Raw genomic sequence first — 25493 nt, forward strand, 5'->3', positions numbered from 1 at the left:
AATTCGTATTTATTTTTTTACTTCACACACGGTGATTTCTTAAAAATACTTTTCAAAACAGTTTAAAACGGGTTAACTGGGTTTCTTTTAGAGAGGTTTTCCCCTTACAAAGGGAGGTGAGACCCTCATTAAAATGGAATAAAATATTGTTTGAAAAATTAGCAAAGAGTTATCAAGTATAATATTCCGGTGTTTTTACCATTTAAGAACACAAAGTTGAATTCGTATTTTTTTTTTTTTTTACTTCACGCACGGTGATCTTTTAAAAATACTTTTCAAAACAGTTTAAAACGGGTTAACTGGGTTTCTTTTAGAGAGGTTTTCCCCTTGCAAAGGGAGGTGAGACCCTCATTAAAATAGAATAAAATATTGTTTGAAAAATTAGCAAAGAGTTATCAAGTATAATATTCCAGTGTTTTTACCATTTAAGAACACAAAGTTGAATTCGTATTTTTTTTTTTTTTTTACTTCACACATGGTGATCTTTTAAAAATACTTTTCAAAACTGTTTAAAACGGGTTAACTGGGTTTCTTTTAGAGAGGTTTTCCCCTTGCAAAGGGAGGTGAGACCCTCATTAAAATAGAATAAAATATTGTTTGAAAAATTAGCAAAGAGTTATCAAGTATAATATTCCAGTGTTTTTACCATTTAAGAACACAAAGTTGAATTCGTATTTATTTTTTTACTTCACACACGGTGATTTCTTAAAAATACTTTTCAAAACAGTTTAAAACGGGTTAACTGGGTTTCTTTTAGAGAGGTTTTCCCCTTACAAAGGGAGGTGAGACCCTCATTAAAATGGAATAAAATATTGTTTGAAAAATTAGCAAAGAGTTATCAAGTATAATATTCCAGTGTTTTTACTATTTAAGAACACAAAGTTGAATTCGTATTTTGTTATTTATTACACACACGGTTATTTTTTAAAAGTACTTTTCAAAATTGTTTAAATCGGGTTAACTGGGTTTCTTTAGAGGGTTTAAGGGAGGTGAGACCCGCATTAAAAATAAAATAAAATGTTGTTTGAAAAATTAATAAAGAGTTATGAAGTATTTAGCTGATTCAGCGCTGCATTCACTTTACTTTACCAGTTTCTCCTTTTTCAAAGAAGAAATTAACGTTTTTGAGCATTGCGTTATTCTTCTTCATAGATTACGAACGGGTCAGATCTGTTCGTTACGCTTTCGGACTGGTTTGCGATAAAAAAATGTGCTGTCGTGGCACTTTTGCACTAGTCTTATGTGACTGTGCATTACGTAGATTATTTGTTCTTAACGCTGTTTCGGTTAAAGGTTTTTTCGGTTATATCAGTTGATTAATTTTGTACACATTGGTGTATTTCGTAACAGCTTATTTACTGAAAATAGTAACGGTTTCGGTAACAGTGCCATAAAACACAGATACAACATTTTCAGAACTTTAATAAATATAAAACTAAAATTCTTGAATGCATCCTTTGAGGACATTTACCAGCTGTTGATTAAAAAAAATTTGCTCGACTCCGACTTCGGTTAGTTAAAAGTTGCCAGAAGCTTATGTTAAAAGAAATTGGTTTTTGATCTTATGAAAATTATTTAGATAAGTATTTTGTATTATGTAAACATAAATATGATTCAAATGACAACTATTATGACAATGACAATTACCTAAATTATAACATATCACTAAGTTAATTTAAAAGTTGCCAGTATCTTATGTTAAACGAAGTAGGTTTTTGATCATATGAAAATTATTTAGACTAATATTTTTTATTATGTGAACATAAATATGATTCAAATGACAATTATTATGGCAATGGCAATTACCTAAATTATAACATATCACTAAGTTAATTTAAAAGTTGCCAGTTTCTTATGTTAAACGAAATAGGTTTTTGATCATATGAAAATTATTCAGACAAATATTTTTTATTATGTGAACATAAATATGATTCAAATGACAGCTATTATGGCAATGTCAATTACCTAACTTATAACCTATCACTAAGTTAATTTATCACAATCAAGCCTCTTTGTGTCTATGATTGATTCATTGAATCATTAATTTGTTTGAATAATTATAATATAATAAATCAACGAGTAGCCGTTCTTCGTACGGAGTGGAACAAAGTAAAAATCAGTACTGAATAACACTACGAAATCCTGAATAAAACTAAAAGAGACACCGAGACAACTAACAAAGCTAAAATAATTCCTTTCTTTAATTTCTTTATTATATTTCATACTTCCCGGTGACTTTACTTTATTTGCGTAAACAGAACACATTATAAGTAGTTTCTTCCAACAAAATAAAAAAATAATTGTATTTAAAATGAAGCTAACAAAAGATAGCCAAAATTTCCCACAATCACGTGATTTTCTCCAGTAATTATCACTTCAGAGGGATCGTGAACAAACTCTTTTCACAGTATCCATATTAAATAGTTTTAATAAATAATTACTAAATAGTCTTGTTGTAGTTTATATATGTATTGTGCGTTTAAAAGATATTGCTATAGTTTGTCTACTGTAATAACTCACCTCGTCACAAAGTTTGAGGCCGTCTGCTGCTGTGGAAAGCAGAATAGCGCATTTTAGGGAGGGTAGATTCTCTTCACTCTAGGGCTAAGAAAATTGATTCCAGAAAAATATTCCCTTTCTCTTTTCGACTCGAGCCAAAATCTGTCCTAAACAGTGACCCCACACTCCTATTTGAAATAGTTATACTTCGATACCATAGTCACCTCCACTGGTCCATACGAATGGTTCGGGGAGTTCTTACTTTAGACAAACTATAAGTAGTTCTTTTCGTATAATGATTTTCATGGAATTTTTATATCGTGAACAAATTTATTTCATTAACTATGGTAATTTGAAAAAAATATAAGTCTGAGTTGGAGTCCTATCGGGTACTTGCAAGTCGAAGAAGACGATCACTGATGAACAAACACGTGACCTACTACCTCTCCTCGTGCTGATTGTTTATAAACAAGGTTTGTTCCACGCAAGTTAGAATGTTAATTAAAGTGAAGTTAATTAAATACAATGACGTATCGCATATAGAATTTGTAAAAGTATAATTCTTTCTTGTCTACGTCTTTTACCCAACTTGCATTTATTATTTGTTTACCTATTTTATTGTAACCGTGATATATTTTTGTTTTCTGTACCTGGCTGCTTCGATTAATAATTAGTTTGCTTATTTTCTGCATGCCTTCATGCCTGCTTTGTATTAAGTTTGAAATAAATAGTGAAAGAATCAAAATATATGTAAAAGAATTTTTGTGAAAGAATGTAGAATGTGTCACTTGAAAGAATAGATTCTTGACTTTAGTGACTTACTCGAAATTGAATAAAAGGAATTATTCCTCACAAAAACAAATGCCACGTTTCAACAAACAATCAGGATTGAGATACCCGCACTACGTCCATCACTTGCACGCATCCCATTGTGTTCAAGTATTAATCATTCAAACTTGCGGCCACCTGATTTTGTTACGAAGTTGAATCACATTATCAATGCAAAATAAACAACCTTAACCTGTTTTCAAGGAACTATAACTGCACCGGAATGGAAAATAAAGTTAAACCTGAAACTTAGAAAAGTTTGCAGCAGATGTTGAATCTATAAACAACTCAAAACTAAGCCTATTTTTATGAACTTGTGATGCACTTAAGTAGGTTTTGTTGCAAGCTTTTACGCAGAAAAATGTCATACTTAAATCTTACTTCCAGAATCATTTAATTTGTCAAAATTATTATTTAATTTTTAAATAAAAATGTATGCCTTATTGGGTACACATTTCCTACGGTTTATGATTTTTATTTTTAAAACAATAGCTATGTAGTGTGTCTACGTCTACAAAAATGCAATTCCAATTAACTAGTATAGAAGACGTGTCAACTTTCATCTATGAAAATATACTCCAACCCAACATAGAATCGAATGACATTGTCTATTTTCCCCAGAAGCCGTATTAGAATAACTTCATCTTCATAATTCATCTCTATACATTGAAGGACGTTCACATCCTAACGAGCAAGGGTTCCGTAGTGTAGTGGTTATCACGTTTGCTTTACACGCAAAAGGTCCCCAGTTCGATCCTGGGCGGAACCATGTTCGAAATTTGTTCAATTTCTTTTTAATGTTAATGACAAATTTAATGAAATTTTTAGAAAGAGTAAATTGTGTCTGGTCCAAAAAAGAAAAAAAAAACTGCTGTTATTTAAGTTGTCTTCAATTGCTTAAGGATTATAGTATTTTTATCCTTAAAAGAATAGCTATGTTTGAAATTCATCTTTATATCTGAAGGAAGTGCAAATCATGCTTTACGCTCAAATTCGATCGAAAGTTCCAGTTCGGTGGAACAGCGCTCGAGTTTTTTTAATCCAAGTTTTTCTTCTCAATGACAAATCTTATGACATTTTAGAAAAAGTGTCGTGTATATATTTCGCGTCATAGTACACCGTAAGCAAAGGGTTAATATTGTGCTTTAGTTTTTATCTTTTTTGATAGAAGTGCTAGAATTAATTTATTTTAAATATGGATTCATATAGGAAGTTATAATTACTTTATATAAATAACTTTCATTTATTTAATAGTTTTCTTTCAACTTTGTTCTTCACTTTATTCAAGTAAGTTTTGTAAGTTTTTCGTAGCCTCTGATGTAAAAGTATATAAAAATAAAACAGAAATTTGGAAAAACGTAGCATTTTCTTTAAAAAAATATTAGGAGTTTTAATTTTTTGAAATTTTAATTTGATCGAATGAGTTAATTTCCATAAGTGTATCGTAATTTAAGATGTAAAAACGAAAATTTCAAAATGAAAATAAAACTGCCTTATTTAAAAATTATTTTATTTTTAACTATTGCAGCTAAAAAAGCGGAGCAAAGAATAAAAGAGAGAATTTTATTAGTCCGAATAATATATCCTCCTATCTTTTATCGAAATCATAAAAATTGTCATTTATGATGATTGGAGGTGAATTCGATGCAATTTTTTAATTGTCTGATCTTATTAAAGTATAACAATTTAAATTAGGAGATGTTGTTGATAGTAGTTCCATCTTTATTTGGGAGAAGGATATTATTACTTTAAAAAAAAAACATATTTTTTATTTTATAAAAGTTAAAAACCCAACGTTAACAACACTGAATCGAGGAAGAATTGTTTGACGAGCCATCGAAGGGAAGCTTAATTCAGGGACATTGACGGCGCCATCTATCAGACACTTTGAGAAAGTAAATCCTAAGTATCAAAATATACGCGACAACAGTTTATTTATTTTTTTTTTATTTATAGATATAATAGAGACTGTTTGTTCTATAATAAGATCTACAAAATGCTAAATATTTTTCAATTTACAAAAAATTTGTTGAATTGCTAAAAATTTCTAACAGAAGTTTATACATTATTTACATTAAATTTATCTTAATTATCAGATGAATTACAATCAGAAAAATTTTATGATTTTAAATAATTTTAAATCAATATGTAAAATATAATTTTATTGAACTCTATGAACATTTTAAATACTTTTTTCTAATTTTAAGAATTTATTAAAATATACTTGATAGTTTGAAACAACAATTAATGTTAATGTTGATTACAGATTAAATATTTTTTGTTTATTGCTATTTTATTTTTAAATATTAATATAGTATTTTGAAGAGATAATACTTTTAAAAAAAAGTCATCTGGGCCTTTTAATGTTTCTGCAATACTGCAAGATAATTTGAAAAATATTCGAAATTGATAAGTGAAATTATTTATGAGCTGATAAGTTACGTTATACTTAATTTTCTAGTTAATATTTTATTGTAATAAATATTTCAAGCTCATTAATTAATTATCAAGCTCATCATTTAAGTGGGTGTATGTTCAATTATAAATTAAAATAATTTATAATTGGCGTAGAAACAATTTTTTAAGTATGAGTGAATCATGAAATGATTTTCGATTTGCATAAAATTATTTCAAAAATATTAGTACAGCATGAAATATTTTGTGATTTTTAAAATTATTTCATATTCAGAAGTCTGATTGCAGAAGAGTAATTTTGAATTTAAACTTCATAAGAGAATATTTTTTAAGGAAAAATACTAAACAAATTTTTTTATTTTAAAAATAATCAAAAAATTATTAATGAAATTAAAATTGCTTGCTTTCATGAACAATTAATCAGCAATTTGCGCATAATCTGCTTTGCATAAATTTTGTTATACAATACAAATTAATAGATACTTATTCCATTAATTAACAATATTTTCTTACATTATAGGGCACTTGAAGGTCTGAAATTTCAGGATCAGAAGAATTTGGAAAATATCTTCAATATCTCCGAAATGTTACAAGAGCAACACAAGAAGAATTGGGTTTATTTGGATTTTTCCATAATTCCTCACAAATAATTATAAAGCAGAATACTAAAAATTAGCTTTATTTCAAAACAGATTAAATATAATATAATATAACATAATATAATCAATGTCTTATGAATTACTTTTATATTATCATTTTTGGTGAAAAAATTTAGGCAATAGAATTTAGACTTCTAAGCGTCAAAAAAAAGAAAATAATAATAACAATGCTTTTATTGAACAGTATTGGTTTTAGTGAAAAGTAAAATACATTTTGAATTCCATAAACAGTGATAAAAACAGGGACCATCTAATCTGCTAAAGTCGCAGTGTCAGAAAAGAAAAAAATAACAAATTTGATTGGTTAACAGGAACGGTTTTCTAACATCAAGTTCCTTAGTAACAGATATGAGTAACCGTTCTAAAATAACTGGTATAAATACATAGTAAATGGCTGCTATGATAATGCATTGCTGCAATTCGTCTTTCTAATTATTTGAACGAAGTAATTTTTGTCTTTATAATGCCTGGAATTGTAAAATAAGAGGAACAAAGTTCAAGAAATGATTGAGGTTTAGTCATAATGTAATAGATAGGATAATAGTATAGAATTTTTTTACACACTTTTTCAATAGATTTTTCTTAGGTAATAGGACAAAAACAGTTAATTTAATTCACATTTTTTAATAAAAAGAAATAATTAAAATAAAAAAAATAATGTTTTGTAACATTTGAATAAGTATGTGAAATATTAATTTTAATTATTTAACTATTATTGATAATATTATAACAGTATTTTATTGTATGTATAATATTACAAACTTTTATGTATAATATTGCAAATTTTTTACATTTTAGGCTTTAATTTCTCTTTAAGGAAACTGATATCGAAAAATCAGTTCAAAATCCAAAATTTACTTCAATTTATGAGTTTATTTAAATTGATGAAATATGCTAGAGAGAATTTGTAAAACATATTTGCAAACTTTTTATTTTCTAAAAATATATAAGACACACATTATGATAATGCAAATTTTTAATATATTAGGCTTTTAATTTCCTCTATAAAAATTAGAGTTTACAAGAAATGTAAAGTTACAACTAAAATGTAAAGCTTCGCTTAGAGCCGAAAGCCTTAAACTCAATTGTCAATTATAAAATGATATCAATTTTATAATTGTCCCTTTGACTAATATTGAATTAGATTCCAAATTCGTGCTTTAAGAGAATAATTTTGAGGAATTACATTTTTCAAAACGATAAAAATAAGTATTATATTTTATTTTCTAAAAATATAATACACACATTATAATAATGCAAATTTTTAATATATTAGAATTTTAATTTTCTCTATAAAAATTACAGTTTACAAGAAATGTAGAGGTGGTACATCTAAAATGTATAGCTTCGCTAAGAGCTGAAAGCCTCAGTTGTCACTTATACAATGATATCAATTTTATAATTGTCCCTCTGACTAATATTGAATTAGATTCCAAATTCATGCTTTAAGAGAATAATTTTGATGAATTACATTTTTTAAAACGATAGAAATAAGTAAGCAAAGAAATAAAAAATAAAGCAACACTGGCATGATTCTTAATGGAAAATTAAATTTGACCATCTAAAATTATTTTAGAATTTTTCGTTTCTTAAATCAGATGATAACACCCTCTATTCAATTTCAAACTACCAGAATACCATTGTTATAGCTTGAAATAGAGTAGTTTATAAAGATGATGGAATGCAAATAAATAAATAAATGCTTGTAAGTGCATAACTATTTAATATATAGACGTTAACTCTACTTTGTTACATATTTTTGAAGGCAACGTATTGTTGTTTTCAAAGAAATTCACAAATAACAAGTGCTGTAAAAGCTTATAACAGCTTTGGTTAATCTGATATGACCGGTTTATAACAATTTATTTTAAAATATAACTTATATAAACTAGTAAACAACTGTGATTTCAATATACATCTTTGAGCAAAGTTTTTCATTCATAAGTAAAAAAAATATATGCGTCTTTATTTGTTTCGTTGCAATCGCCAAAATATATAAATGAATGATATGATAATTTGGAGTAAGTTTTTAAAATAAAGGATTTTTTTCCACTTTTATCACCTGAACAATACCTAGTACAATGATTTATGAAATTAACTTTTAAATATGATTAATTTAAATTTATAATATTTAATTATGTGCTATTTACAGAAACCATTACTTAATCAAATATAATGAGTATAAAGTCGGGAAAAGAAAAATATTTTATGGAAAAAACTTATTTTTTATAAAAATATCTTTAACATATTTATTTTGCAGGAAAATGAAAAGCATATAATTATATAGAACTGATTAAATGTATTTACTTACAGAATTTGACTAAGAGAGAAATAGGAATCAGCATATCCCATCGTAATCTGCAAAAGTGAATATTTTGTTTCAGCGCCATCTAGAATACATTCCGAGAGTTAACTTTTATTGCTCAAAGGAAGCTATTGAGTGAAGATTTCCTTCTCGCTGTTTTAAGTAAGAATATTTATTATTTTTATTAATTGCTTCAATTAGAATTTTCTCTGCTTATTTTAATTAAGTAATATATTTATTATACAACTATCTAGAGTAGTAACAGGAATTTTTTGAAGAACAATTTACACTTAAAAAATAAATATTAAAATGGACTTTTTTTAATAAGATAAATTAAATAGGACATAAAAAATATCGAAATATATAAAATATGAATTGTGGTAATCGCTATAATTAGCAATTTTCTCTACGCCAGTTTTAATTCTCGCTTTTTTCCTGCTGACACATAACAATCAAAAACAAAAGAATTGCTGACACATGACAATAGCAACAAAAGAATTTTCTTAAAACACATATTTTTAAAAAAATAATTTGGTTCTTTATAGCATAATATAAATGAATATAATTAGGAAAACCTAAAAGCTAGGAAACGTAAAATTATTGTTATTTAAGCATTTATGAAGTCAAATAGTTAAATAATATTTTCTCCAAACTTACTTAATATAGCACATTTTAAATAGCAAAATTCTAAATTCAATCAATCCATTTTAAAATTTTAATTCTGAAATTTGAGTCATTTTCTAATGGTTATAATCTTTTTGAAACAGGTAAATGTTAAACTTCATTAATACTTTATAATTTTTCTTTGTTTGATATCTAGTAGCACGTAATGAAGTAATTAAAATTTCCCAATATCTGTTTTAGCAATCAACAATTAAATTGTTTTTCAGAATAATTTTAATATCTAATTTACTGGATAATTTAACAGGCTAACAGGAACCTTAGTAACGGTGAAATAAAATAATAAAAATTGAATTTTTGACAATATTTTCGGTCTGTATAAGAAGCGCGCATGATTAAATTTTAATATATATGAACTTAAAAATTTAACTATGCAGATAAGAAATGCTGTGCAGTGGCTATTTCATAATTTTTTTAATGCTCGCATTATTTTCTTTCTTATTCTTTCGCATTTTTTAATAATGAAGACAATAAAATAGGAATATGCATCAAATCAGCTATTCACACTGTTGGAATCGAACGTCATTGCAGGTTTCGCAGGTCCCCCAAAGTAAAATTAAAGCATATCGTTCGTAAAAATTAACTTGTGCTAATTAAAAAAGAATAAGTGAAAAAAAGTTTATATGTTGAATGAAATATTTTTTTTCTTGTTTACAAAGCAGATGGGAATTTTTTTTTTCATTTGAGCTTAGGTAGTTCAGAGGGTGGCGGATGCCACAGTACTGACTTTAAATATCCTCAATGATAGACAAGATAATAGGTTAGATTTGCCGTTTGGCTAACTGTAGGGGATTTTCGTGATTTTCTTCTCTATGTAACGCAAATGTGTGTTAGTTCCATCAAAATAGTTTATCCATATGCTGTGTCAATTGCCTTTTGGGCTGAGTTGAAAATTACAAGGCCACAGAGTTGAGTATTGATAGTCGTTTACATAAAAATCGGTCAGACTGTTCCACGGTGGTTATAAAATGAAATAAAACGTTTAATTTAATTAACAATAAGAGCTTAAATTAAGTACTTTTTTTTTAAATCAAAATAAACAATATTTTGGAAGTAAATTGGAACAAAGAATTTAATTCTGCTTTCAAATATCCATTTATTATTGCCCTTAATTGTAAAATAATTATTTCTCAATTAAAACTCAAAAAATGAAATATAAGTAAAAACGTAATATGAAAATAACAATAAATCTTCATAAATAGTAATAAAAGTTAAAATATAATAAACAGGCGGAAAAAAGCGTATAAAATGTTTGTTGAATTTATCATTTAGGGATTCTTTGTAACATTCATAAGAAAAACAAACGCAGCTAAACGATACGTAAAAATATGATGCATGGGGTGTTGAAAAAATGATCATCTTTATTAAAGCTTATGAATTTATGCAAGATATTCTCCTTATTCCGTATATTCCCAAATGAATACGGAACTGGAAAAACGGAATTAGAAAATTCCCTTTAATTTACGACCAGAATCGGTACCAGAGTAATTTGGTATCCTGTCTCTGGGACCCAGTGCACGATGCAGTATTCGCATAAATAAAGTCCGGGAGAATCGACCCAGGTCCAGAGGTAATTACCGATCCGGCAAAGGGACCAATAAATCCGTGGCTCCCTTTCTTCTCCACCCCCCGCATTCCAATATTGGTGGAAGAATGCAAGTGAGAATCTCAATGAACTGAGAGCCCACTAATAATTACAAGCCACGTCACGAGGAAAAACTTAAAAATAGATTGTCTCGATTTCCGAGGAACGAAGAATTAGCTCCTGGAAAATTAAGAACACCTTTTCAGTTTGATGAAAAATATTTAATTAGGCAAGCTAATTACATTTATACTTGAAGAATTAGAAAGTTCTATAGGAAATATATTTTGGAATATTATGAAAGCTAAATTAACTAATATTAACATGTTTTGATAGTAGAATCAACTAGTAATATTGTGTTATGAATTTTATGAACAGATAAGAGATCGTTCAAACATAAAGTTTTTATCATTGCAATATCATTTATAAATCCGGCTTTGTGTGATTTTTAGTATCTAACCAAGAAGTGAGATATAATTTATGAATTCAATTTTGTGATAATATAGTTTAAAAAAATTATTAATGAATCAGAGTTAATTATAGTTATAATAAAAGAGATAGAGATAGGTAACAAAAAATATGTTCAAGCATATTCAGAGTAAAATAATATTATGTAACTGCTTTAAAGTTAATAAACAAGTTAAAAGATCGTTCTAACAAAGTGCATTTTTAGATCATTGCAATATCATTAATAAATCTGGTGAGATATGGTTTTAAAACAGCTCTAACAAATAAGTATGCAAACACTGTTAAAAATGCAGTTTTCTGATAGTATGATGTGATGAAAAATACTTAATTGGGAAGAATTAATTACGTTTATTTATAAAAAATAGAAAAGTGCATTTCAAAATACTTTTGATTATTGCATCCAAAATGAACAAGCGTACTCTCTAGAAAACTAATGAAAATATAAGAGATGATTGAAATTGTTATTTTTATATCTCCCCCTCTCCAATAAGGATGTAAAACGATATCGCACATATATCTTCACCCCTTCTTTAATGTAGTATGTATCATTATCAACCATTAATAATTGCACTTTGATTTAGTTAAATCTTTTTTCTTTGTTTTAGCCAATCAAATTGTTCGTTGTTATAAATAATCAAAGTCCACTTTTGTACATTTTCTTTATCGAACATTTGATATTTTGCATTTTTGTGCAAAAATTCATTTTTGTTTGGATTATGTTTGCTTGTGCTTAAATTGTTCCTTGATATAGATATCACCGAGCAATAAGTGGGTGCACTTTTGTATAGTCTAGTTTTTTCTTCGCTTTGCCCATCACATTTTTTTTTTGATGTCGTAATTACCGATCAATAAGTGCAGTTTAAATTTTTTTTTTCATTTTTGCTTATTCGATTATTTTTTTAAACTATAACATAATGCGTAGTAAAGAGATCTCGATCCATGACCTCACATAATCTATTGCTAACATCATCTAGTCACACATCTACACAACATAGTTTCGTCACATCATCTAGTCAGACTTGAACATAAATCTAGTGCCACGATCGGATATTTCTCTTCCTGTAAACCACAATGAAAGCGTTGCGAGCAGACTTTGTCCAGTCATAGTTAGGGAAGAAGAATTGGTGGTTAAACCATTAGTCCCTTCTTTGGGAGAGTTAATACTTTTAACAAATAAATAATAACTGTTAACACTTTTATGTAATTTTTTTAAAAAGTTTCAAAACTTCTATTCAGTTATAATAATATCAGTTATTCTTTTTCTTTAATACGTTTAGGTGGTACATTATATATATATATATATATATATATATATATATATATATATATATATATATATATATATATATATATATATATATATATATAGTTTGTCAAGGTTAACATAAATTAATTTAACCTTAAACCTTAATCATTCGAGAGGGCGATGGAAGAAAACAAGAATAAATCAGAATAATTTTGGATTTACAAATGAAATAATTTAGGCTTTAAAAAAATAAGTTATCTTTATTTTGAAAGTTCTTCAAAATCTGAAACCTTTGCTTAAAAATTATGCTTTTAATGTTTATGTTCAGCCTTATTAGAAATGTAATTAAAAAATGACGAACAGTTTTTTAAATGCATTTCCATAACCAAGCCAAAAGTTAAATATGGAGACAAAAATTTAAACCTCAATATATCTTCTTAAAATTCAAGCCAACTACAGAACAACCAATTCTCAACAGCATATCCGACCACCCTCCTGAAATATAGGAACGTATTTCACGGAGAAGAATTATTCTTTCATTTCTATAATGTCAAGAAACGAAGAGGAATCTCTCACATACCCCTTACATCTTTTCTCTTGCTCTTCTTTTGCTCTTGCTGTTCTTTTTCTTCATCCTCATCTTTCATTTCCCCCTGCTTCCGCGGCACTATATTTCTCCTCGGATCTCTCCGTGTTTGAGCCTATACTTAGTCCAAGAGAAGAGAAATATGGCGTCGCACACCCTCGTTAAGTGAGATATGTGCCAGTGACAGTTTTTGCGGTTCCACATTACGCACAAGCCCCATGCAATAACCATGGTTGAAACGTCACAATACATGGGTCTCCTTGCGTAGAGGAATAAAAGGACATAAACTACACATCTTTCTGCGTGAAATGCTGCCCGCAATATATGGTTAGAGAACGATGTGTCACCTTCGTACGCTCTGTTGATAAAAATGAAGCTGAATTACATCTCCTCTGCATTACTCATTCTTGCCGTTCCCAACCCTCTTCCTCTCTCTGTGTGTGTTTCCTTGTTTTTGTTGTTTTATGATGAAGTAAAAAAAAAAATTGTCCCATAACTATGCGCCTTATTTTCTAGTTATTGTTTACATTACTTGTAACAAAATAATCCTGCAAACACTTTGCAATACATAGTTTTTAAAAAAACATTTTTATTTAATTGAGCCTTAAAATGTCAACAGATCGATAATTATGTGACTTCCAGGAACTGTATTTATTAATTTATTTATCTTTTTTTTATTAGATGTTTGAAAAATTTCTATTATATCTAAATGAACATCTGCATGAATCCTACTTAGTATATAAAGTGCTGAGAAAAAATAAACAAATTTCAAGTTTTAAGATATTAAATAATTTTAACAATAGTAAAGATACATTATTTATGTTATATTGATAATTTAATTAAATAAAAAATGCTTCATAAATATAAATAAGGAAATTATTTGCAAAAAACTAGAGGCTCCATTCCCATTAAGTATCGCAGTTATTGAGTTCGGAAAATGAATTTTTAAGATTTAAAAAATATTATTAAGGGTTTAGTAAAGCAAGAGATTTGTGATTAAATATTCTTTAAAGCAGAAGTTTTCTCTTTTGTTATAAATACAATTTAATGCAGAAGTAAAGCAAAATTATTTTTTAAATTTTTGGGATACCGAATTTAGTTTTTGGGTAATTAGAATCAGCTACATTACTGAATAATCTGACCCATATCTAAATAGCAAACCTGAACTTCAATAAAACTAAGAAAGAACATACAAATAAGAGATTAAGAAAAAAAAATGTGATTTACAAAACAAGATTGTACAGAGAAATCTACTTAGTTCAGTGTGAGATAGTTTTCAAAAGGCATCGAAAACTAATACTTATCATAGGAATGCTAAGTCCTATGCATACAACGATGTCGATACAATGATGCCTAACAATACAAAGAAGTCATAAAAATACTTTTGTTAGACGAAAGTAAAAGCTTCATTTACCATCAAAACTTAATATATCAAATAAAAGTCAAATAATTAGTTGTAGTATTAATATAATATAAGTAATTAATTAGTTGAATATAAGTAATATTAATATGATATAAGTAATTATATGTAATATATATAAGAATATTAATATAAGTAATTATATGTAATATATATAAGAATATTAATATAAGTAATTAATTAGTTGAAGAAAGCAATTTACAACAAAATTTGTCAGAAGGAGAAAAAAAACACTGCAAACTGCGAACATTGCACATTTTTTAAAAAAAATTTATCCCTCTTTTTGATTTTTTAACATAGTATTTTATCTATTTTATTAAAAAATTATTTTTGTTTTGAAAAATTAATTTAAGTTGTTTTAACCTTCAACAGAACCCAACCCAGAAAACAGAGGAAATCTTGGATAAAAACATTTAGATGAACTTCGTTTCGTGGGGGATTTTTGAATCATATTTGCGCAACATGGAGAGCGAACTACGAAAATCTCTACCAATCAGTCTGATGGAAAAGTGCAACATAAAATCTGTTTTCTGAAATTTATTTATATTTAACTATCAAAAAAGAATAAAGTAGAACTAAATATTTAAGTGTTTTATATATTTGAGTTATAAAAGATGCAGGGTTAATGAAGTTTCTTTTACAAAATTTTGAAACTCATTGAAGTTCATTTTTCCTTACATTTAACGGTTATTTCAAATTTAAAATCTTCCCAAAAGAATTTTTTTTCTCCAAACTTTTCGAATTTTTTTCCGATTTCTGTAAAATTGGAAATAAGAGGGTTTTAGTACTTTACATAAGAATTGTACGTAATGTTTGAACAGTCTGTTAATAAGGTTGTTCAAGTAGCTATGTTTCCATTCAAGTAAAACAATAGTAAACTATAGTAAAACTATAGTATAACAGAATAACTCATCTGAGCTCTATCTATCGCATTTCAAATGTTCAAATATATAGATTTATTAAATGCTTTAGAAAAATATTAGAAAAAAAAGTCCTAATTTCAATAGTTAAACTATAAATGAAATTTTTTTTTTGAAGAATTACTTGGCAAATATTTACTTAAGCAATAAATATTATTCTTAAGCAAAAATTTGAAAATTGAATTGATCTTTTTCTTCTTCTTCTTTCTGTTAAATAAACAATATAAAAAGCATTTCTTCCTTAGATCCGGAGTCTTTTACACAGAATAAATCTAATTTTACCGTTTATTATTCAATGAACCTTTAAAGCTTTTGATAAAAATTCAAAGATTATTCCACTTCGATGCTCTCATTCAAAAAATTCGACTACTTGTTTGAGAAAGCAAAAAAGTTAGATACGATCTCACATATGGCGATTATAAATTCCAATATTTCATGTAACATCCTGGGAAGAAAACCTACCCAAGTTGCTACATATAACCCAAGACTGCGATTTAAACCTTTTAAACACCCCATCTCAGGGGTTCCAAATCTTTCCTTTATCCCTTTACTTTCCTTTCGCTGCCGATATTTATGAGCAAAAGGGTTTAGTCTAGAATTTTTCAACTGCAAGGGTTAAAACTACATTTTTCGTTATTTAGGACAACCTTGTACTTCTTTCAATAAGATATATATTCACTCTATTATATTCGACTAAATACCTTCTTACAATGACTATTGAAAGAGTTCAGCAACATTAAATGATTCGCATCAGTTTATAATTTAGACATAAATCGGTGATTTTAGTTCTGTAACGTGGGAAAAACTTTTGACTTAAAAATTCTACCATGCTTTAATCTTGCACCTTTTTTATTTGCAAAATGTTTTCGTGTATTTTAAAACCCAGTTTTCTAGGTTCACAACGTACATTTTTGTTGTTGGAGAAATAACCCTATTTATACATTCTGTTATGAAAAATACAAGTGTGCCATTATTTAGAGTATAATATATCGCATTTATGTACAATACATCGTATTACGATGTAGGGATATATATTCACTCAATGATATTTGACTAAATATCTACTTATAATGACTATTGAAAGAGTTCAGCAATATTAAAGGATTCCCATTAGCTTATAATTCAGACGTAAATCGGTGATTTTAGTTCTGTAACATGGGATGAACGAAAGATAAAAACACAACTTTAGAGTTAAAAATTTAATTATATTTCAATTTTGCTTTTTTTAAAAAATTTTTTTTAAATATATTTTAAAGTCAACAACATAGGTTCACAACATAAATTTTTTGTTGAAAAAATAACCTTATTATAAAAAATATAAGTGTGATGTTATTTAGTATGATATTATCGTAACACACGGTAATTAATATAATATATAATATTAAAATGCAGAATTTGTCTGTGCGTCAATCGAGAAACATGAACAGCAGGTCCTAAATTCGAGTGACTATGAGTTCGTTCAGTAGAGCCGCTTGAAAAATGAAAAATGAAGCATTAAACATAGTTTTAAATTAAAATATATACGAACCTATTTTTTTTTTAAAAAAAAGATAATATCGGTGATGTTTAGAAGCTTATGAATGCATTTGAGCAACAAAGGAGTTTATTGCACATTTAATACTGAAATTCTTCAATACTGAAACTCACATTTGTTTTGTGATTTCGTAATGTTACCAAAATTATTCTTTCTTTTAAAAAAATTACTTAAGATTTTGATTTAAACTACATATGATTTTAAAATGTAATACACATTTTTTTTTTCATAAATAATTCCAGATAAATAATTCCTGCACATTTATTTTATGATCTGGGTTTCATTCCATACAAATGTAATTACTTGAATTTGGCGACTTCGATAAGAATTTTTTATTGCTTTCGTTAACATCTTACTTACTCAATAAAGTCCAAGATGAAGTATATGATTGAAATAAGGTAATAAAGTAGATAAAACCCTCAATAAAGTAAATGATTGAAAAGATTTCAAATTACAATCCCGATAACAAGTACTCCAAAGTACCAAACCAATTAATTTCCATTGATTTTAACACTATGAATTTTCTAAAAAATTTATTTCTGTATGTTAAATCAAAAAATTTACATTTGACCGATTATAATTTTTTTATTCATGCAAGCATACTAATATTTATATTTAGATATTTAATTTTTATTCCATTTCCTTTTTGCAAAGGAAGAGAAAAAGTAAGTTTAAGCTTAATTTTTCTTAGGGGAAATATCTGAGTTTCGTCCATTGCAATTTTGTTTTTACTTAAGCTTATGTTTTGTATTAAGAAAAAGTTGTACCAAATATTAAGACAGCTTGGTCATATTAATTGCAGGCTGCAAATCATTTTTCTTTTCAATTCATGTCTTCATAATTGCTCGGAAAAGCGAACACTCTTTCAAACATATTTTCACAAAAAGAAATAAACTTTTTTTTGGCATATTTTTCTTTTATTATTTAGACTCACCTTATTAATCAATTCATATGGTAAACGTCAATTCCGTCACTAATTACGGCACAAGAAAAATGAACCACAAAAAATCGGAAAACTTTCAAAAATAATGACCGTAACTTTTGTTTTATGGATCTCAATTGTCTTTCTTTAGGGAAATTTCATTCCAGTAAGCGTTTTTGGAATAGGAAAAAAATCGCCAAACAAAGAATGGTCGTTAAGAGCAAAGTTGTTTTATGCGAAACGGTGACAGCTTTCGGCGAAGGGAAAAAAATTTGGCACCCTATAATTAACCGCTGATATATTAATGAGTTTGGAGAATTTAGAAAAGACTTTAAATCACTTTTGGAGAATGTTAGAAGGGGTTTTGCGTCGCTTGGAGAAATAATGCGTTTATCTTGGATATTTATTTTTTTAAAAAAATTCTTTCTACAACTTGAAAATGGCGCGAAATGAATAGAACAGCGTTTAAGCTGTTGCTCTTTTAAAAATTATGCCAAATTGAAAGAATGTAGTTCGAATTTTTTTTTTTTTTTTTTTTTTGAATGAGTCATTAAAGTAAAAAACTCCTCCGTTTTTGAATAAAACGCTGAACTGCAAGAAAAAAATTAATGGTTTTTGAAAGAAAAGGCTTTGTTAGAAGGGTCTTAAGTTTCAGGTTTAATAATTTTCTTTAAAACGAAATTTTGAGATAATTTGGGACCTTGAACTTTAAACATTTAAGGAATGTTTCTAACAAAAGCGTAATTATTAAAATAAATGAAAAAACAAAAACAAATATTTATTTTTCGGCATTAAGTTAAACTATCTCATTTTATTGTACCCGTAAACAACTGGTATAATACGACAAAACTTTCAATAATAAACATAAAGGAGCATTAAAAAACAGAATAAAAAGTACAGAACATGTTTACTAAACAAAGCATTCATAACCATTACTGTAAAAACAATTTATTTAATAGAATTCTTGTGTTATATTCTACTGCTACAAAAGAAATCATTTTGAAATTGAATCAAAAGTATTTTAGAAATTTTTAATGAATATTGCTGATTCTGCAATGACTTAATGACTTTTACTTTATTTCGATCGAGAAATAGGTTTCAATGGGGTGTTTTAACTTGACAGGAATTTATTCAATTTCTACAATGAGCTTCTTTAAGAATTTGGGAAGGATTTTTTCTTTATTTTCCAATATTTTAAAGGGTTTTATTTTTTATTCTTCCTAAAAGACTTAACAGTTTTTTCACGTGTAAAACGGACATGCGTAAATGCTTAAATCAATTCTAAGAAGTTCTTTTGGATACACAGTAAAAAATTAAGCCTTCATGAAACAATCTAGCCAAAATGGTCGAAAATGCAAAACCTTCACAATTTCTTTTCTAACAGCATGATTGTGACAATGATAGGAACACTGTGATCAAACCGCCTTTCCTTCCCGAACAAGCGTATATTCATCGATCTGAAGATGGGTGGACTTCACTTGGGATCAAACCCAGTCCTTTGCAATGGAATCCATAAAAATTTAGCCATGTGCACTTAATAATCAATATCAGACATAAGCGACAATTTAACCAAAAGAGATTAAAACTTGTTTTTAAAGTCAGATAGTCTTAACTTAACTATATCAAGTCAATAGGACTGAAGTGTTGGAGCTCTTGCTACCCAATGACGTGACCCGAGTTCTAGTTTCAGTGATGGGTGGTGGATTTGAATTATTCTCCTGGTGCGATCACAGTATTAACGTGAAATATCCCCGATGGTGGATCATGTGTCAGAAATCCCTTTACTGTCGATTTAAGCTCGATATATTTTCATGGTTTTCCTCTCCATCAACCATTAAAATGTCATCCAGAAAGGCTAGTTTGTTCCAGTATTTGATTCAAGAGTTCCCTTGTCTTCAGGGTCAGGTTTAAATTACAAGGCAATGGAGTTCAACAATTATCAAAAACACAAGGTCAATCAGTAAATATCAGTTAGTAGCATCATGCTCAAATGGTACTGATTACAGTTAATCTGTATTTTGATGAGATGAACTTCTAAAAACAAGTTCATTCAATCTGGTTTAGTTCGTAAAGCCAACAATGAATTATTCATAATAAAAAAAAGGAATTATTTTAGAGTTATTAATTGTGCCAGTTTGCGTCTTTATTGCATATATGTAACAACCAATTTGATTCAGCCCATTGAACCCAAATTCAATGTAATTAATTAATTATTCGAAAGGAAGACGTTTTTTAAAAAATTAATTAATGTATATGCATTGATTTAAAAGTTACAGACAGGATCCTTTCTCAGTTCATTCTATTTAACAAATTGATTATGAATCTTGAGAATTTCTGAAATTGTTCTAAAATATCAATAATTTCACTTATTGCATTGTGTTATAATAATTTTCTCTAATTAATACTTTTTTAACTAGTTATTGCTTTAAAAAATATATTAAATTTAAATACTTTATCACTTTTGCTAATTTTTTTAACTCAACAAAATATCCCCCCCCGAAAGACTACATCAAATTGACTAACTGTTTATAACAGCACTATAATACGTAATATAATTATATTTACAATTAAAAATATATAAAATAATAAAAGTTCCATTGAATCAGCTTCAAACTTTGTATACTACTTTTTTAAGAATGTATTTAGTCGAATAAGTATTTAATTACGTGAAATTCAAATTTAACGACCTGAATCCAATCGGACTCTAGGATCGGAATATAATAGATTATGAGGTACTTTCTGAGATTAAATCCTGAAATTTTAATCGCGATATAAGGTGAGTTCAATTCTCAGTAGGCAGAAAAAAAAGAGATCTGGAATAAAAGCATTAAAAAAAAAAAGAAAATCGAAGAAAAAAGGTTTTTGTAAATACATGAATTCAACATCTAATTCAATTCGGGCTGCATAGCAAAATTTATATAATGTTAAATAGTTATTTATTTGAATAAGTTAGATATTTTTTTAAAAAATAATACTAATTTAATGTTTACGGAAATGATTTTCTCTTCACTACATATTATTTAACAAAATGAATAAGCATTTCTAAAACTGTTATTCATTTCAATAATTTTCACTTGCTGTATTGTGATTTAATATACAAATATTGCTTTTTTAAACAATCATTTTTTTTTTTAAAAATGTATTAAATTGAAATTTTTTAAAATGATTTTTCTTGATATTTTTAACTTATCAAAAGATTAAGACCCTGAGAAATTATTGTTTATCGGGCGTTTTTCCACCTGATTCTACATTTTAAACATTAGTAGCATGTGAGGTCCGCTTCCACCGAAAAATTTATCTAAAATCACGTGTTAATAAAAATTTTTTTTAAATTACGCTTGAAAAACGTGTTTCTATAACGCTAAAGAATTTAAGATTAACGGTAATTAAAATAAAAAAACAAAAATTAGCGGAGAAAAGATAATTGTTCGCATAGAGGAACTGTAAAAAGAAGCCCTAATATTGCTGATGCCAATTATTCATAATTAATTTTGATAATTGTTACTACTATTATGGTCAATGGTGCTGTTTTGATATGTATCTAATATACTAATACAGATACCATGCGCTTACTAAATTTATTGTGGTAACAGATTTTTCATAGTTCCCTGAAAAAGATAAGTACCGGAGAAAATTATATGATTGAGGTAAATTTCGATTATCATGAGTTACAGCATAATGCCAAATGATACTGAATACTTCCAAAAGTTCATGTTTCTTAATCTTATAACTAGACGGAATTATTTGAGTGGGCTTTCAGCTTTGTTAATGATTTTGCAGTGAAAATTAATACCGATTTATAGAATATTTACCTATTTTTTACCCAACATGAAGAACGGTTTTTCCGCTAGTTTTGCAGTAATTGGAAATGAGTTTCAGTAGTTATAAAAATGATGTATTTCAGTGATAATTTATACATGTTTCTTTTTTCTAGTTTCAGTGCCTATAATTTATGGAAATGGTATTGTGACTTAACTAAAGAATCAGCACACTGTTTGCTAAGAGTTTATTTAAAGCCTTACGAAGTAAAAATGAAGTAATGCTTTTTCTTTAGTTTTATACCTATTTTGATACTTCTGTCTTGTCTATAACTTTACGAAAAAGTGTTTTTATCATCAATTTCCTATGTTCCCAACGTGAGTACTACCATCCGCAGTAAGTGCTGAGAACTCATAGAGGGGCGTTAGACATTTCTGGAGAATTTGTACAATTTTCAAAAGAAAAATATTTTTAATATCGAATGCGGTTTAAACTTGACTTTTTAAATATAGATAGCACGTTGCTTGCTGTTCCACGCAGAAATTTTTTAATATACTACGAAACTCGATGTTTCTTCTTTTTGAAATTCCAACTGTTTTTCTTTTACGAATTTTTAACAAATCCTTCTGATAAGTTTTCATTTAACCTGAACATAATGTAATAACCTGTTCAAAATTTATTTTATACTCTATTTAGAAGTATATGATTATTTCCCTTCATTAAGTATAGTATCTTTAACTAATTATTACATAATCAGCGTTGCTTATCCTTACATCGTTAAACATATCATTAGAAAAGTGCTTGAGACAAGAGCTATATGGCTTTTTTTTCTTTTTAGAAGTTTTATGAGTAAAGAAATTATGAGTGATTAAAAATTTAAAATGCTAAAGCCTACAGCCTATATCTGCCTATTTTATAGACGTCAGATTTCACTGTATTTCACTGAAAAGGCTGTTCGTAGATGTGTCATCATGATCAAATTTATTAATTGGCAAAACTGTCCACAACTAAGTAATTTTCAATATAACCTTAATCATATAGATATTTGTGTAGTTTTTATAATTCGTGCAATTTTGACATTGAAAATTCAATGTCGATTTGAAACAATGTGATCAAAAAAAGTTTTAGTCTCTAAACATTTTTTTTTCTAACTTCCATGTGATTCTGTCCTTAATTTAAATTGCACGATGTTTTTTAACGACGTAGCAATTAAGAATAATTTCTATGTAAAATATTGAAGAATCAATTAGATTTCAAGTTTGATTATTCATAACTTTATATTTTGCGATTACCAGTTAAGAGAATTCTGTAGTATTAGTTTAATGTTGAACGGGGCAGTGATACTTTCATGAAATTAAAATTATTTTTATTCGACTTCTTTATGAACACGGGGTACAATTTCACCTAAACAGCTGTTATACTCTTTGATTTAATCCCATTTTATTCCCCCCCCCCAAAAAAAGAAAAATTTCTAGTTTTATTGTTTAAAGAAATTTAAGTTTCTTAAATCTTCTTCTCCCCCCTTTTTTTCTAAATCCTTCGAACTTCTTACAGTTAGCTTATAAAATTATAACTGTCTGAATTGATTATTAAAAATGTTTGACCAAGTACTATATATATACCGGAAAGCAGACATTGAACGATCTCAGTTTTACTCAATTATATCCTTTATTTTCACCAAATATATTTGAGACTGTTTGTCTAAACTAAGTTTTAAAGCTAAATCAAAGGTTTGCAACGCTATAAGCCCTCAGTAGGTGACTGAAATTTTTAAATAAATATTTTTGGTCTTTAACTGGTGTAATGTGTTTCCCTCAGTATTATCTGTATTAAATAACACAGGTGATAGATTTATCAACCTGATTACATTCATTCATTTCACATTTTTTATAATATATAGGAAAAATAATAATCATTTGTATAAGTATTTAAAAACTTCACATAAGTTAATTTGATCACAGTTAGTGTTAAAAAAAGCTTTCCAATATATTAGTTATATATTATATGACTTATATATTATTATTGTTTCTTTTCCATAAGAGCCAAAGACAAGAGTCTTCTGATGAGTCAAAATCAGTAAGTATATATATATATATATATATATATATATATATATATATATATATATATATATATATATACACTGATAAATGATAAGCATGGGTTGCTCGATAAATGAGTCTGGCATCATTAAAATTTTCAGAAAGTTATTAAAAAAACTGTTTTCTTAGAAATCAATACAGTTAAAATTAAAACATAGAGTAAAAAATAGAACTTAAAAAATAGAGTAATAATAACTCATGCAATAATTTCATCATTTAATTAACAGGTTTATCATTTACTTTACAAGTTTAATTAAAAGATCAGTAATTTTTAAAAATTATGCATTTTAATACTTTAAAACATTTGTTTTTAAATATTTTTGTTAAGGCTAAAAAAATAATAAGGCATAACTTTGTTTCAATTTTTTTTCAGTTACCAAGTTTAGTCACCAAGTTTTTTCAGTTAATTTAGTTTCATTTTTAAAAAACATATACATCAACATTGAATTATGATGCAGTGCAAATGTTCTGCAACCTCTCAAAATTTTAAAAGGAACCACATTTTCGTTCAATTTAGAAGATAGTATCGTGTAATCATGCTTGAAAACAATATTATGGTTCATCTTAGCACCATATTGACGTTAAAGCAAATTTGAACAATATTACAGTTCATAACAGTTCAGAATTTCTAACAATTAGTGAAATATTTATTTTCTTATATTTCGGTTTAAAATTTTTTTCACTAAATGTCACTTACAAGAACGTTATAAAACTTGAGTAATAAAACTTAACTTCAATGCTATTGCAACATTTAAAAATTCCTAAAAATTTATAATAATTTTAATCGCTTTCGCCTGTGGCCATTATTTACATATTTTTTCTGAACTCCTTTTTTCCTCTTATTTTGGTATTTATACATATTTAGCAAGCATCACTTTCCAGTTTCTTTCCAACAAGCTGAATCAGAAAATAATATTCTCATGTTATAAAATATTTGTTATAATATGTGATTTCTGTGTTCAAATTATTACAAGACAAATGCTTGTATGATAATTTTATTTGTTCTGTTTATAGGTGCCAGCAGTTAAACAAAGTAACTTGCTCAGATTTTGTAGGTGGCCTATTACAAAAAAAGTAAAATTTTTCCAATTCTCTTTTTTATTTAGCTTCTATTAAATAAATGTATGTTCTGTCAAATTGCATTTTTATGATTGATTTAATATTTATTTATTCTCTCAAAAATTGCAGATCCATGTTTCTTATCTCTGATATGTTATATAATATAATTATATTGAATGCTTGCTTTTTTTTAATATTTTAAATAGGAAATTTTAGCATAATTATATATTTTTAGTGGTAATTTTATAGAATGCTTATTATTCTATAGAATTGAATACTTTGCATTGTCGTTGTGTAGAATATCTTACGATTTTTTTCTACTCATCTTATAAAATGCTCAGGTGTGAAATAGTAATCATTTTCTACTTTTTCTGGACATTCTATATAGTGCTGGATACCATACATACCCAACATACACAAATAATTTTTAACTTAATTTTTGTTGACCAATACTAGGAACCAGTTAATTGTTATGATATTTACGTAAGCATGCTGTATTAATACAACA

General features: G+C 27.2%; 1 protein-coding gene, 2 long non-coding RNA genes and 1 other non-coding gene across 8 annotated transcripts in view; 3 read left to right on the plus strand and 1 right to left on the minus strand.

Annotated features, from left to right (window-relative positions):
• Positions 1 to 22103, plus strand: part of LOC107450670 (uncharacterized) — a 169860-nt gene extending 147757 nt beyond the window's left edge. For both annotated transcript variants that reach the window (XR_015429618.1, XR_015429620.1), the window contains 3 exons: positions 6263 to 6356; positions 8715 to 8868; positions 22000 to 22103. This is a non-coding gene — a long non-coding RNA (uncharacterized LOC107450670). The remainder of the gene's footprint in view (positions 1 to 6262; positions 6357 to 8714; positions 8869 to 21999) is intronic.
• Positions 1 to 25493, minus strand: part of LOC107450669 (homeotic protein antennapedia-like) — a 240182-nt gene that overhangs the window by 198336 nt on the left and 16353 nt on the right. For 2 of the 4 annotated variants that reach the window (XM_087152611.1, XM_087152612.1), the window contains exon 2: positions 8713 to 8759. The exons of the other annotated variants lie outside the window; for them this stretch is intronic. The gene's annotated coding sequence lies outside the window, so the exon portion shown is untranslated. The remainder of the gene's footprint in view (positions 1 to 8712; positions 8760 to 25493) is intronic. 4 annotated transcript variants of the gene reach the window in all.
• Positions 4024 to 4096, plus strand: TRNAV-UAC (transfer RNA valine (anticodon UAC)). The gene has a single exon. It is a non-coding gene; the product is annotated as a tRNA-Val (tRNA).
• LOC122269178 (uncharacterized) overlaps positions 24875 to 25493 on the plus strand; it is a 38577-nt gene continuing 37958 nt past the window's right edge. The window contains exon 1 of the long non-coding RNA XR_015429622.1: positions 24875 to 25000. This is a non-coding gene — a long non-coding RNA (uncharacterized LOC122269178). The remainder of the gene's footprint in view (positions 25001 to 25493) is intronic.

This window comes from Parasteatoda tepidariorum, chromosome 10, assembly GCF_982258835.1.
Source record: "Parasteatoda tepidariorum strain Cologne lab strain chromosome 10, Ptep-v5.0, whole genome shotgun sequence".
NCBI classification, from domain to species: domain Eukaryota; kingdom Metazoa; phylum Arthropoda; class Arachnida; order Araneae; family Theridiidae; genus Parasteatoda; species Parasteatoda tepidariorum.